Source organism: Plectropomus leopardus, chromosome 23 (assembly GCF_026936395.1).
Source record: "Plectropomus leopardus strain MGB_pleo_1.0 chromosome 23, ASM2693639v1, whole genome shotgun sequence".
Classification (NCBI taxonomy): Eukaryota; Metazoa; Chordata; class Actinopteri; order Perciformes; family Serranidae; genus Plectropomus; species Plectropomus leopardus.
The window spans coordinates 8,897,405-8,910,405 of NC_142198.1; the positions used below are offsets into that span (position 1 = coordinate 8,897,405).

Genomic DNA, 13,001 nt, shown 5'->3' on the forward strand with positions numbered 1-13,001 from the left:
TGTGACCTGTGTTTATCACTGGAGCCACTGCAAAACTGTACAACTCCAATGTCACACTGTGATTACCTTCTTAAGGCTGTGACCTGATGTCAGATGCTCTATTTTTTATGTCAATGTGGAACGGTTCTTTAATATGTGGTGAGGCCTAACCTTGCATATCTGTGGCCATAATGTTTGTTTATTCTTTTGTCAGCTAGGTTTAATTTTCTGAGACAACAGAACATGATACAAACTGGAAACAGTAACTTTGGAAGGTGCAGATGTTCCCTCAGTCAAAACCATGCAAACATAACCAACTTCCCACCGTTATTATACAAATGTGCTTTCTATTCAATGCAAATGATTTGCAAATTTAAAACACTGGACCTGACCAAGGATGTAAATAAGACTATTGTTGAAAATTCCAGGTAATCCTTACCGCAACTGGACAAAAAAAAGACACACATTCACAGAATGCCTGCTCCTCCAACATATTTAAATTTAATCTGTTTTAGAAAGTTTTCTGCTCTACTTAAAGGTGTTTTTTCCCAACTAGCCATTTTCCATTTATCTTCAGTGGCTTCAATCTAAAAATGGTGATGACATCTTTTAAGTGGAACAGTAAGAGCACACTCACAATGCATTTTTGTAGCTGCCTTATGCTCCATCACCCTTGCTAGGAAACATTATGATGTATAAAAAATGATCCATATAATGTTGGATGGGTACATCATGGAAGGCATTGCAATTTTGCTGCAAACAAATCTTATTTGTTGAGTAGAATTAAGTACATGTTTCCCACATACTTATCTGATGTAAACAAACTCTAGCATGACTGCTAAATACAGTCAGTGGACTCAAAAGAGGAAGCAGTAAAGATAGAGGATCTATAATGGTCAGAACGTCATGTTCAGCAAAAATAAACAGAGAGGCATATTATTTACACATATTAAAGCTGCATGATTTCACTCACAAAAAATATTAGTATATCAGTTACTCAAAGCATGTTACCTTGAATTCATGAAGAGAACTGTTTTTCTTGCATGCCTCCACAGTGAAGAGTCCAAAAAAAGGAACACTCTTCATGAATTAAGGTAAATGGGGTCCAAGTTAACAACAGCAAAACTATATCAAACATCAGTTTCCAAACTCCAACACAACTCATGCAGAATAATCCAAGTCTCAATTATCCACTTGTATGCTTGGTACTTCTCAACCACATGCATTTTCGGTAAATTGTTACAATATTAAAACACTATGGCATATGAGTAGCAGGCACACCTTTTTTGGATCCTTCGCTCACCGAGGAGGCATGCAAAAAAAGCAAGTTTTCTTCGTGATTTTGAGTTAACACATGATGATAACTGATACACAAACAGTCATTTTGGAGGTAAAATATTCCTTACAATCGTGTGCATCTCAACCATTCAATTACACACTCAGTTTATGTCACGAGCTCTTTTCTTTCCTCAATAATATATATGTTGTGGCATAGATGGAGACTTTCACTGGGAATGAACACACAAATGTGATCTATAGGATCATGTGGCCAGCAAAATAACAATTTGCCCCATACAGTCTTCAAACCACAAAGGCAGGAACACACACACATACACACACACACACACACAAATCATCTGGGTCAGATATATTTGCATGGCCTGTTAGGTTTTACATACCCTAGGCTACTGCTTTCTAGTGTTGTCTCTCACCATGAGACACACATCTCTGTTCTACTCCATTCTTCTCTTATTTCTCCTCTTTCAATTTTTCCACGTGTAGTCACCAATTTACTCAATTAGCTGCTTTACTGAGTTATTTTTAATTGTCAATTAATCATTTAAAAGAAGCAAAATGCAACATATTTCCTGGTTCCAGCTTTTAAAAAAATGTGAGGATTTGCTGCTTTTCTGAGTTTTATATCATTATAAACTAAATAGATTTAGGTTTTGGACAGTTTGTTGGACAACATATTATTTGAGGATGTCACCAAAATTTGCCATTTTTCCACTATTTTTTAACATTTTATAGATCAAATGATTAATCGACTAGAATTGCCACCCCATGGTTGTACGCCTCCGCAAACCAGTCAAGGTTTTGGTGCAGTTGACATTCATGTCTGTGAAAAAATGGATGCTTCACACACATATCTTCAACAAGACAACACAAAAGATCTATACAAGGTGGACAGGTACATAGATATGGCATTAGTGGCCAGAAAAGTGTTTTTGCTGAACACTGTGCTGTCCCAGGGAAGTTGACCTTTGACCTTTTGGTTAGAAAAATATTATCACTTTATCTTATCCAATTAGACATTTGTGTGAAATTATTAGTGAATGAATTTTAGTGACCTTTAATGTTATACGTTCCATTCACATTTGTGCCAAATCTGAAAAAAATATTCTCAAGGTGTCTTATAGATATCACGCTCATGAGAACGAGACAGACAAGGTCACATTTACCAAGACCTTTGACTTTCAACCACCAAATTCTACTCAGTTCATTCTTAAGTCTGAGTGGACGTTTGAGCAAAATTTGAAGAAATTCTCTCAAGGTGTTCTTGAAATATTGAGTTCACAAGAATGAGACAGATGGACAACACAAAATCATAATGCCTCCGGCCATGCCTATCCATGGTGCATAAAAACAGTCAACAGGTTTATGTGAATGAAAAAAGAAATTATTTTATCGTCTTTATCCACCTTTCCTTGCTCGGTGTCACTGTAACAGCTCTGTGTAAGTGTTTAATAGCATGAAAGGTCATTATAGTTTCCAGATGAAATTATAGGTAATTGTTAGAAACCTCACGAGGAAATCATTAGTGCATGCCCTCCACACACACACACACACACACACACACACACACACACACACACACACACACACACACACACACACACACACACACACACACACCTTGTTTACAATAAAAAGTGGGTGGTAGGTCTATAATTGGACCTCACCCCACTCACTAATTAACGGCCATATGTAGAAACCTTCTGAAGTTTCTGAAGTCTCGCCTCGCTTCCTTCCTTTCTTTTCATTCTTTCATGTTAGTCTTCAGCTCCCTGTCAATCATCCCTTCAATTCACTCTCTCTCCAACACTTAGGTTCTTTTTCTTACTCCTTAATTGATTAGAGAGCACTGCTCTTTGTCCAGACCCCCTCCAGATGCCCTGACCCTCTGACAAACACCTTCATTACCTGACCATAATGTCAAACACACACAGTGGATGGACCACCCTCTGGGACTGAGGTCTTACATTGACAGACACCAGCTAATGAATCCCTCTTCAACAAAATCACAATGTATGAGGGCATACACATGTAGAAACACACACGGCTGCTCTGCCGCTCTTTCTACATACAGCCCTCACCACACATGAGTGTGTGTGTTGCATAATGTGAGTCAGGAGAAAGCCATTAGGGAGAGAAACTGAAAAAAAAAAAAAAAAAAAGTGGCTGCTCCAGGCGCACCTTTGGTCTGACATACTGTGTGTGTGTTCAGCAACAGTTTGCGGGAGTGGTGTGAGAAAGAGGGTCAGTGTGCACTTAGTGTGAGTGTGTTTGAGCTGCTGCTTTGGCAACATGGTAAAAGTTGATGACAGTAGGTAACCTTTGGACTCATGAGAGAGAGAGAGAGAGAGAGAGAGAGAGAGAGAGAGAGAGAGAGAGAGAGAGAAAGAGAGAGGAAACTGGGTGGAGTGGAGCCAGAGAAGGAAACCAACCTATAGAACATAATACAAAAAGTTCAATAAAGTTAATATTTGGTAGAGTTGTAGATGGTATGTGGTAGATGTATTTATCAAAACAGTATTTAATACTTGAGGTTTAAACATATTCGTATTTAAGGGCACTCTGGGACTCCTGATTTAAAGGGGTCATTTAACCTTCATCTGTTCCAACATCCACTAAGGAAATGAACCGCTAACCTTGCAGATGGAAGTAGCATGTTCTAACTACTGAACAATACCCCAGTGTATACAGGTTGCATTAAGTTAAATAAAGTGGAAAGTTGTTTTTTTTTTATTTTACATGTCCTGTTTTTAGGGGTATAAAATTCCCCCGCCCTTATTACAGTCATTGTTCATGTGCTAGCGCTGCAAAAAGCATGTGAATCCCAAAGATTCAAGTAAGGATATGCTTTCTCAGAACAAGAAATGTAACACTTATGTGTTTGCTATTATTTTTAACAAGTTTTAAGATTTTGTCTGAGCAATCAATAGATATATTGCTCTCAACATCTTGTCATGTTTGTCAAAATCTGTGTTATTGAGCACCTCTCATTTTTAAGATAATCCATCCAGAATCATTACTTCACAGATGTGCCTTGGTCACAATAAAAGGCCACTCTAAACTGTGCAGTTGAAAAAAAGACATATTTTGGGATTTGACACTACACATTACAGATATTTAAAAGAATCAGTATCGTTTATGGTATTAAGGGCACTTTTTCAGCGCTGCTTGGACAATCGCTATGTTAAGCGGGTTTAAATGGAATAAACAGTAAATGGACTCACACTTGTATAGCGCCTGGCAAGTCTTCTGATCACTCAAAGTGCTTTTACAATACAGAGTCACAGTCACTCACACTTTCACATACTGGTGGCTGAGGCTGACATACAAGTAACCATTCACCCACACATCGATGGAATAGTCATCGGGAGCAATATGGGGTTCAGTATCTTGCCCAAAGACACCTGTACATGCAGGCTGGAGCAGCGAGGGATAGAATCGGCAATGTCCCAGTTAGTGGACGCCTGGCTGTACCTCCTGAGCCACAGCAGCATGTGTAATGAATGTTAGATTGTTGGTTTCACAAAGCCTCACCAATTTTGACATTGGAAAGGTGCTTGACATAAAATCCTCCAGTTTCAATACCCTCAGTACTTCTCCTTGCAAGATTTGGATTTCAGAGGTGCTATGATAGTCTATCACGATACACTTCAGCTACAAAAAACAGGAAAAGCTGCTGTCAAACTGACAAATACTACTGCAGCAGTAGCTTGCTGATGTATAACTACAATCTCACACTAATGCAACTCAAGGAGGAAAGCAATTTCAAACATGCATTTGCCTACTTTGAATTTTAAATAACATGTTACGTGTACTGGGTGGTATAATAAAATCACTTAATTTAGAGTAAAAACACATTTTCCATTAAGAAAACTCTTCATTTCTGATATAACTGATGTTATTGCAGCATCTTATCGAACCACAATTGTTGTTTTGAACAAACAGTCTCCCCGAAACTAAGCTCCCAGCTGCCAGAAGCTCCTAACAGGACGCTGATTGGTCCAAACCAATGGTGGTGCAAGCACAAACACACAACTGGACACCTGACACGATTGACTTCATGTGATCTCATAATCCCACGATTCTGATCTTGATTTTGTGATACTGCAAAATCAAGCTGATGTGCAAGACTGCAATGTTTTTTTAAGCTTTTAAATATGAAATTCATGACCAAATATTAAAGGGTTTTTTTTGGATATCATGTCTAGGAGTGGAAGACTCTAAATCCTAGCAGACAGAGATCCAAACTGAAGACGAGTAAGAAGGAGGAGGATGGAGGAGGAAACAAAACTAAAACACAGGAAGCAGACAGACAGTAATAGAAGGAGGAAGAGAGAAAGAAAGATGGCTGAAGAATGAATGGGGAAGAGATCACATATCAGATAGAGTCCGAACAAGATTACATGTGCAGTTAATGGAGGTGAAAGAGGAGGAGGAGGAGGAGGAGGAGGAGGAGGAGGAGGAGGAAGAAGAGGAGAGAGGGAGCAGTCCAGATGTCAGTCCCACACTTCACATGTGGCTGTGGTTGACCTTTCACCTCTCTCCATCCATCTATCCATCCTTCGTTTCTCACCACTCTGTCAGCATGTCAGCAGTGTTTCTCGGCACGGCGTCAGACCTTCACACAAGCCTGCGTTTCCTCCTCCTTACACTCCTGCTCACATCTACTAAAACATTTACCCCTTAACTGATAATAACAATTTTTGTCTTATTGCTTCCACGTCTCTGATGCTAAACCAAAACATCGTCCTACTGAAAATGGCCTACAGGAACAACTGGGACGGAAGTGGAGACTATATTGTTTTCCCATAGGTCACGATGACACAGCACCTCTGAAAACAAAGAGATTTTCTTCTAAGGATAGTAACATGTTCATTTTGATGTGTTGACTGTCACATATCAGGTGTAAAATGCATTCCAAGCTGTTACAAAACCATCTCGCCTTGTGTTAGGACTTTCAACACATCATATATATTCAACATAACTCATACTGTGTCAGCAGCATGAATAGTGCTGAGTCAGTTATGAAAATATCTTTCTTGTTTATCTTATTTAAGGAGAGCAATGATCATATAAGGGTGCTAAAGTGGATGATTTTTATCATTGCTGTAGCATCATAAAAGCAGGAACAAAACAACAAGACAATTAAAGGAGCTGCTCAGCAAGTACAAGTATCTGCAGATACACTGATCTGCAATGTACATTGTTCTTATTATGTTGCTGTGTTGGAGACGTTTCTGGGCTTCAACCCTTAGACAGTGGTTTATAGTGTCCAGCATATAACAGCATTAAGGTGAGGTGGGGAATTAAGAAAAAGGTAGCAGATAGTAACAGCATTCAAGCAAGAGGAAGCAGCAAAAATCGCAGCAACAGCGCTGAAAAGCTGCTGCAAAATATTCTTGTCTCACTATTTTATGGTGTAATAGTGCTGCCAAAAAGAGTTTGGTTAGTATTAGGCACAAAAAGCACCTGGTTACAATTAAGTAAATGGTTTAGGTTAAAATGATCACTTGAAACATAGAACATCTAGAGTTACCACTAGCGATATTTGCCAATGTTAATTTTTCTCATGTGTGAGCGAATACTCTAAATCTGTATTGTCTTTTTCGCTTCACAAAAAATGTAGCGTTCCTACAATAGCACAGTAACTGGTATGTGTACATACAAACAGGCCCCTTTAATGGCACCCTTAAATACAGAAATAATCTCATTCACTTTCATGCTGAGAGTTCAATGAAAAAAAATGTTACCAAATCATTAGCTTAACAGCAAGAAGACCAGAAACAGGGAAACAGCTGTTTTTTTAGTTTAGTAGTTGTAATATTTGAGTGGACTGAACAAACAAGATGTAGCGTAATAATTTGTAAGCTATTGTTTTCAAATGTCCATACATTTGCAATATGTCTTGTGTCATTTTGCTTTAAAATTTCCCATTTTTCCAATTCTTGATGCTAAGCTAACTGGCTGCAGTTCCATGTTTTCTGTGCAGACATAAGAGAAGTATTTATCTTTTCATCTAACTCTCATCATGGAAGGGGATAAGCTAATTTCCCAAAATGTCAAAAAGTTCCTTCTTCAGCCTGCCTTAGCATTTAGGTTGATGTACACCATAATTTACGTTTAAGTAGACCAGGATGCCCTTAAAATCATTTAAACCAGATCCTACAGATGTTAAGAACAATATGTTTGGCTGATTCCTACTAAGTGTATGAATGACCAAACTTTCATGCATGGTTCACTCAAAATGTAGCATGTGGGCATTTACAGTCTGGTCAAACGAGATGAGGGTGGTGAAAACAGTAGATCAAAAAATGCAGAGTCAGGATATTTGTGAATGGGGAACAAATGTGTGCAGTCAGTTTGTTTTGGCAACAGAGTACGGATAAACAATGAAGACAACAGCAACATTAGAGTCTTTAGTGTCCTCAACTGTTGCCAAGATTACAGTTCAGGGCTCCTCTAAGTGAACTGCCCTACGGTCTATAAGGTCTGACAAAATTGAGGGAAACCTCAAAATGCAACATTTTATGGTGCATCATGCTTTGCTCACGTTACAGGCATCTTGAATCTGAGCCAAAACTGTCACATTCCCAAAACTCTATCCATTTAATGAGCAACTAGTGACCCCATGTGACTTTGTTTATAAGCCTTGGTTTGCTTGTAATTGTGCAAAGTGAAAAAATTAACTCCAAAAAAGGGTATTTTTCGCCTGTGGTTCTCACCAAAGAAGACATGCTGGAGTGTTTGTACCCAGAGATAAATTGTGCCTTTGTTGTGCCTGTTTCGAAAGTACATACATGCAAAGGCACATGCTGTATAAGGAAGTGGAACAGTGGAAGTGTATTTGAATACCAGGTGCAAATATAATCCATCTGAATGAAGGCTGGGGACACTCTGCAAAGGAGGCAAGTGTTGATGTTAGGTGTAAAGACGAGTTGCTCTGTAGACGAGCTGTCTGTCTCCGTTTGTTTAATTGGTTGTTTGGGAGGAATTTTAACTGAATTCCACTCGGAATTTATCTAAATTGAATTGCGGCCGGGGCTGCAGGAGGGCGGGGCGGCAGCAGCAGCCAGGGGGGAGAGGGAGGGAAGGAAAATGGTTTGGCTCTGGAGCCTTACAACAAGCTGGAACAGGAAGTCATTCAACGTCAAACACACACCCAGAACAAAACAACCACACACACACACGAGCATGTGTGTGCACACAGGCCGAAACACAGGAGAAAGACAGTCAATTTGGAATGCAACCCTCCTCCTCCCCCCTGCTTGAGTCAGTGTGTGTGTGAGTGTCATTTGATGGGCAGTGGACATACAGTAGACGGTAACAACAGCTCAGCGACAGAGTCATATAGGATTGAAAAGTGAAAACAAGCGGCTAAAATATAAGGAGATGTGAGAAAAAGAGATGAAAAACTAAGTTGTGTGGAGCGAGGACATAGTGATGATGAAGGGGGTGAAAAGAAAGGGATGGGGTCAAAAGTGGGGTTGTCATGTAAACAAACCAAACCGGCCTCGGGCTCTTTCTCTGTGTGTGTGTGTGTGTGTGTGTGTGTGTGTGTGTGTGTGCGTGTGCGTGTGTGTGTGTGTGTGTCCTAATTCTTTTCTCACTTCACTAAGGCCTTAAAGAAGTACGCCAAGTTTTTAGGACAGCACCCCATTGGTCAACTTCCTTGTTAAAACACAGACAGACACTAAAATAATCCATGTGTCCCCAGTAGACTATTATTTCTGAGCTCCATGTGAAAACTTTGAGAACGCTTCAAGTCAAACAGCTCTTTTACTAGATTACAGTTGGATTTGTTATGTCCAGGTAATCAATACATCTTAAATATAAACCTTAATAAACCCTAAGTAACTCCTGGGGTTCAATTATATCTGCACACAGTAGATTTTTTCTTTCCTCCGCAACAGAGCTACACTGAGTCATACTTAATTTGATATGGGTAAAATTCAGTGGCCCCCCAGAGTTTAATGTGACCTTGTAGAAAACAGTATGTGCTCTGGCTTTGGAATTATTTACAAGATATAAAAACACTGCCTTCACACAAGGTCTTCAAATGCGATATTAAGAACAAGTTTCATGAGTACATTAACTGTGTTAAATAGTCAAACTTTATCCTTTATGCCACTGAGGTCTTATGCAATCATCCTATATGCTATTTCTATGTGAGAAACTTAGTGAATATATCTTTCGGTGGTTCTGTGTTAACTCTACACTGCTGTTTTTGCCAGGTTGCTCTTCTAAAAGAGACAGCGTATCTTAAGAAACTTCCAGGTTAAAAAAAAGGGCTCAACAAAATAAAAGATAAAACAAACATTTGATTGTGCAACTGCAACAGGGTCTTATTTACTAATATCTGTGAAAATAATTATTCAGCTTTACAAGCCCAATATGGCCTTTAGGGCTTTTACGATACATAGATTAAGATCGATACATCAATTTAATAATCAAGGATCCAATATCATTGCTGCAAAATATAGTTAATCTCCACGTGTCACGTCTGTGTCACCATTTCCATCCAAGCACACCTCCTTCCTAAACATTCATACAGTGCAAGTGTCATAGCAACCATATTAATCACACTGAATCAAATCGAAATCTACCACTGTAAACTTTGTGATATCAATAAATACTGTATCCAAAGAATCAATAATATTGTATCGTGATGAAATTATTGATTTACATCCTGATACAATTCTGACAAACTGAGCAAATAAGGCAATCATCGAGAAGACTGAGAGTCTAACTTGCAGTAAGTCTCGCCTTTACACTCCAATTATATTATTGATTTGTCAGGAAATTTGCCTGATTACTTTATGGGACAGAACAGGAAAAGATGCAATTTATTCAATGAGTTTCTGAAGTCAGGGACAAGAATCATCATTTGTGACAATAGAAACATGACTATTAGAAGATGTGAAGCCTGCCTTACAAATCAAGGTTTAATACACTTGCTGGCTAGATAACTGCACTGTGATGCTGCAACTCAAAACTCATTTCATCACTGATCTGAGCTTTAGAAATCAGAGAAAAATGCATTCCAAATAATATCCCCTAGGTCAAGGTTTTGTCTTCAGGTTACTTGTTTTTTGTCCAAAACTCAAAGATATTTCATTTGCAATGACAGAGAACAGAGAAAGCAGCAAATCGTCACATCTGCAAAGCTGGAACCAGACAACGTTTAGCATTTTAACTTGATAAATAACTTAAATAATTTATAAAATATAAAAATGGTTTGCAGCTCATTTTCTATAGAGCAGCCTAAAAATGACTGATTCGTTCTTTTAGCGCTACCTTGGTGCGCAGAGAAAATACTGGCGTCTAGATGATACTATTTTTATCACTCATTACTGAGAGAAAAGGAATTAGGTGACTGATTTACTTGTCTTAACACAACATTTGCATTATGGATTTGGCAGGAAATCTGCATGATGGCCTTATGGGACAAAAGAGAAGGAATTGCAATTTCCTTTTGTACACTCAGGCCAAGTGCAATCATCCTTTTGGCAACATTTAGGTTGATGGTTAAATAACAGCTCTTTCTTTTCCATTAGTTCTGCGCATTTTTTCCGGATTCAAAATTGTTCTGGATTAGAGGTTGACCGATTGATCAGTTTGGCTGATTAATCTGACCCATTAGGACGTTTTACAAACTATCGTTATCGGCGGAAGTTGGCTCCGATAGTGGCTGATGGCTGTGCGGCCTCCGGTAGCCTCATCACCAACCGACGCTGAAGAGGGAAGGGTTGTGATTAATGATCAGTGGGCGCAGCTCCAGAGAAAGCAGGTCCCTTCTGCTGTGTGAGTGTGTCTAAGTGTATTGTTCTTCATTTTAACATGTATTTACATAAAGTTTTGGCTGGACTGCATCAGCTGGTCTAGAGCTGTAGCACTATTAAATATCAGCTGATTAAATGGCTTTTTCCTCTTCCAAACTGTTTTATATATTGGCTCTAAAACTCCACAATCGGTCGACCTCTGTTATGGATTTTGCTCAGTGTCACACACCATAACCTTTATAATCCTGAACTGTGAGACTGCCCGTCTTTTTAATTTGCTTAATATGAGCACTAGTTGTTTGGAGATGGAAAAAGTTCCATTTCAACTGGTTTTATTTTATAATACTGATGTTTAACAATCATTCACATCTTGTTCCCAAATATAAAAGCATTCCTGTTATTAGTTATTTATTCTGCATTTTAGAAATCTGGCATCTTTCTTTTCTCTCTTCCTCTCATCTCCTCCACATCCCTCCTCTCCCAGATGTGTCCTTTCACTCTCTCAGCTTCTCCTCCATGATACACATGTTGATTTTAGCGGGCAATAGCAAATAGAGCGCATGAAAGATATACAAGGAGAAGGCATGCACATGTTTTCAAGTGTTCACACACTTAATCACCACCATAACCATTTCCTGGGAATTCCCTTTGAGAGACAGACAGAGGGAGTTAGTGTGTGCGAGAGAAAGAAAGGAAATCAAAAGGACATGGTATGCACTGTTTGCGTGACAAGACCCTTCTTCCGAGGCCAGACACACACATGCATACACATCATCATTACAATGTGTGTGAAGCTGATTTATGATTTTTTATTACACACTGGTGTTGCCCGTTTTTCTGTGTGTCCATATGCATGTAACACTCCTGTCCTCCTATCTACAAAGTATGATAACAGCCTGATGGGAACTATGAACCTTTCCGTGCAATGTTTCGATGAGCCACACGCTTGCATGCAGTTGTTGGAAGACACAGGCCTGCAGTTTGAGTCAGATCAGTCAGCAGCTCAGTTAATCATTGATCACACACACACACCTACTCTCTCTCTGGAGAAGATTGCAGAGTGGCCCTGCAGTCTGTCTGAGAAAAGCCCAACAGACAAACACAAACACACACACACTCACACACTATTATGGTCAATGACACTGGTAGGCGCATGTCAAGGTTGCCAGACAAGCTGCTCCTGATATGCGCAGAAGAAAAAATAGAGTCAGAAAAAGCCACATTAAACATGTTGGGTTAAGTCAGGTAATGTGGGACACTTTTTGGTAAATGACCAAGAAAACCACCTAAACATTATGCGGCCGAACTAAAATGTTACTTTTATAACTTGTTATGTTCTCTGCTATATTTCTATGAAGACAATATGTTGTCGATTAAAATATTTTAGAGACTTTGCACCTTCAAACACATGGAGCACCCTGACTTCACTCCGATGACATATTCAGGTAAAATTGGACAGCTGTTAAGATGAAACGGGACAAGCATGTCTGTTTGATTTTTAAATTGTTAAATCCATTTATCAGTTCAGTCATTAACTCAATTAAATCATTTGTGTAACCTTTGGCTAGTCATTAAAAAAGATTGTCCAACTTTTCTGCCATGACTCCCCTATTTTGTTGTTTTTTTCTTGAGTGCTATATTGTCTAGCATTATATTTTATATCTTTTTAAGTGACAAAAATACTAAAAATGTCTAAAATGTGACAGGATGACAAGTCATAATTTTATGACATCTGGTAGCCTAAAGCATGCTGTTTTTACTATTAAAAATGTCCCCAGTTTCTTACTATTTTACCTGAATGCATTAAATATGCACTCAAAACACCTTTCCATAAAAAGTAAAATGTACAGTGAAAATATTTTGATTAAAAGTAAAAATTAAACATTTCATAAAATGCAACATCCTACAACTATTTCAGTTATTACACTTTTATCATTATTATTATTA

General features: G+C 38.7%; 1 protein-coding gene across 2 annotated transcripts in view; it reads right to left on the bottom strand.

Moving 5' to 3' along the window:
* plcb3 (phospholipase C, beta 3 (phosphatidylinositol-specific)) overlaps nucleotides 1-13,001 on the bottom strand; it is a 109,343-nt gene that overhangs the window by 44,244 nt on the left and 52,098 nt on the right. The window lies entirely within an intron of this gene.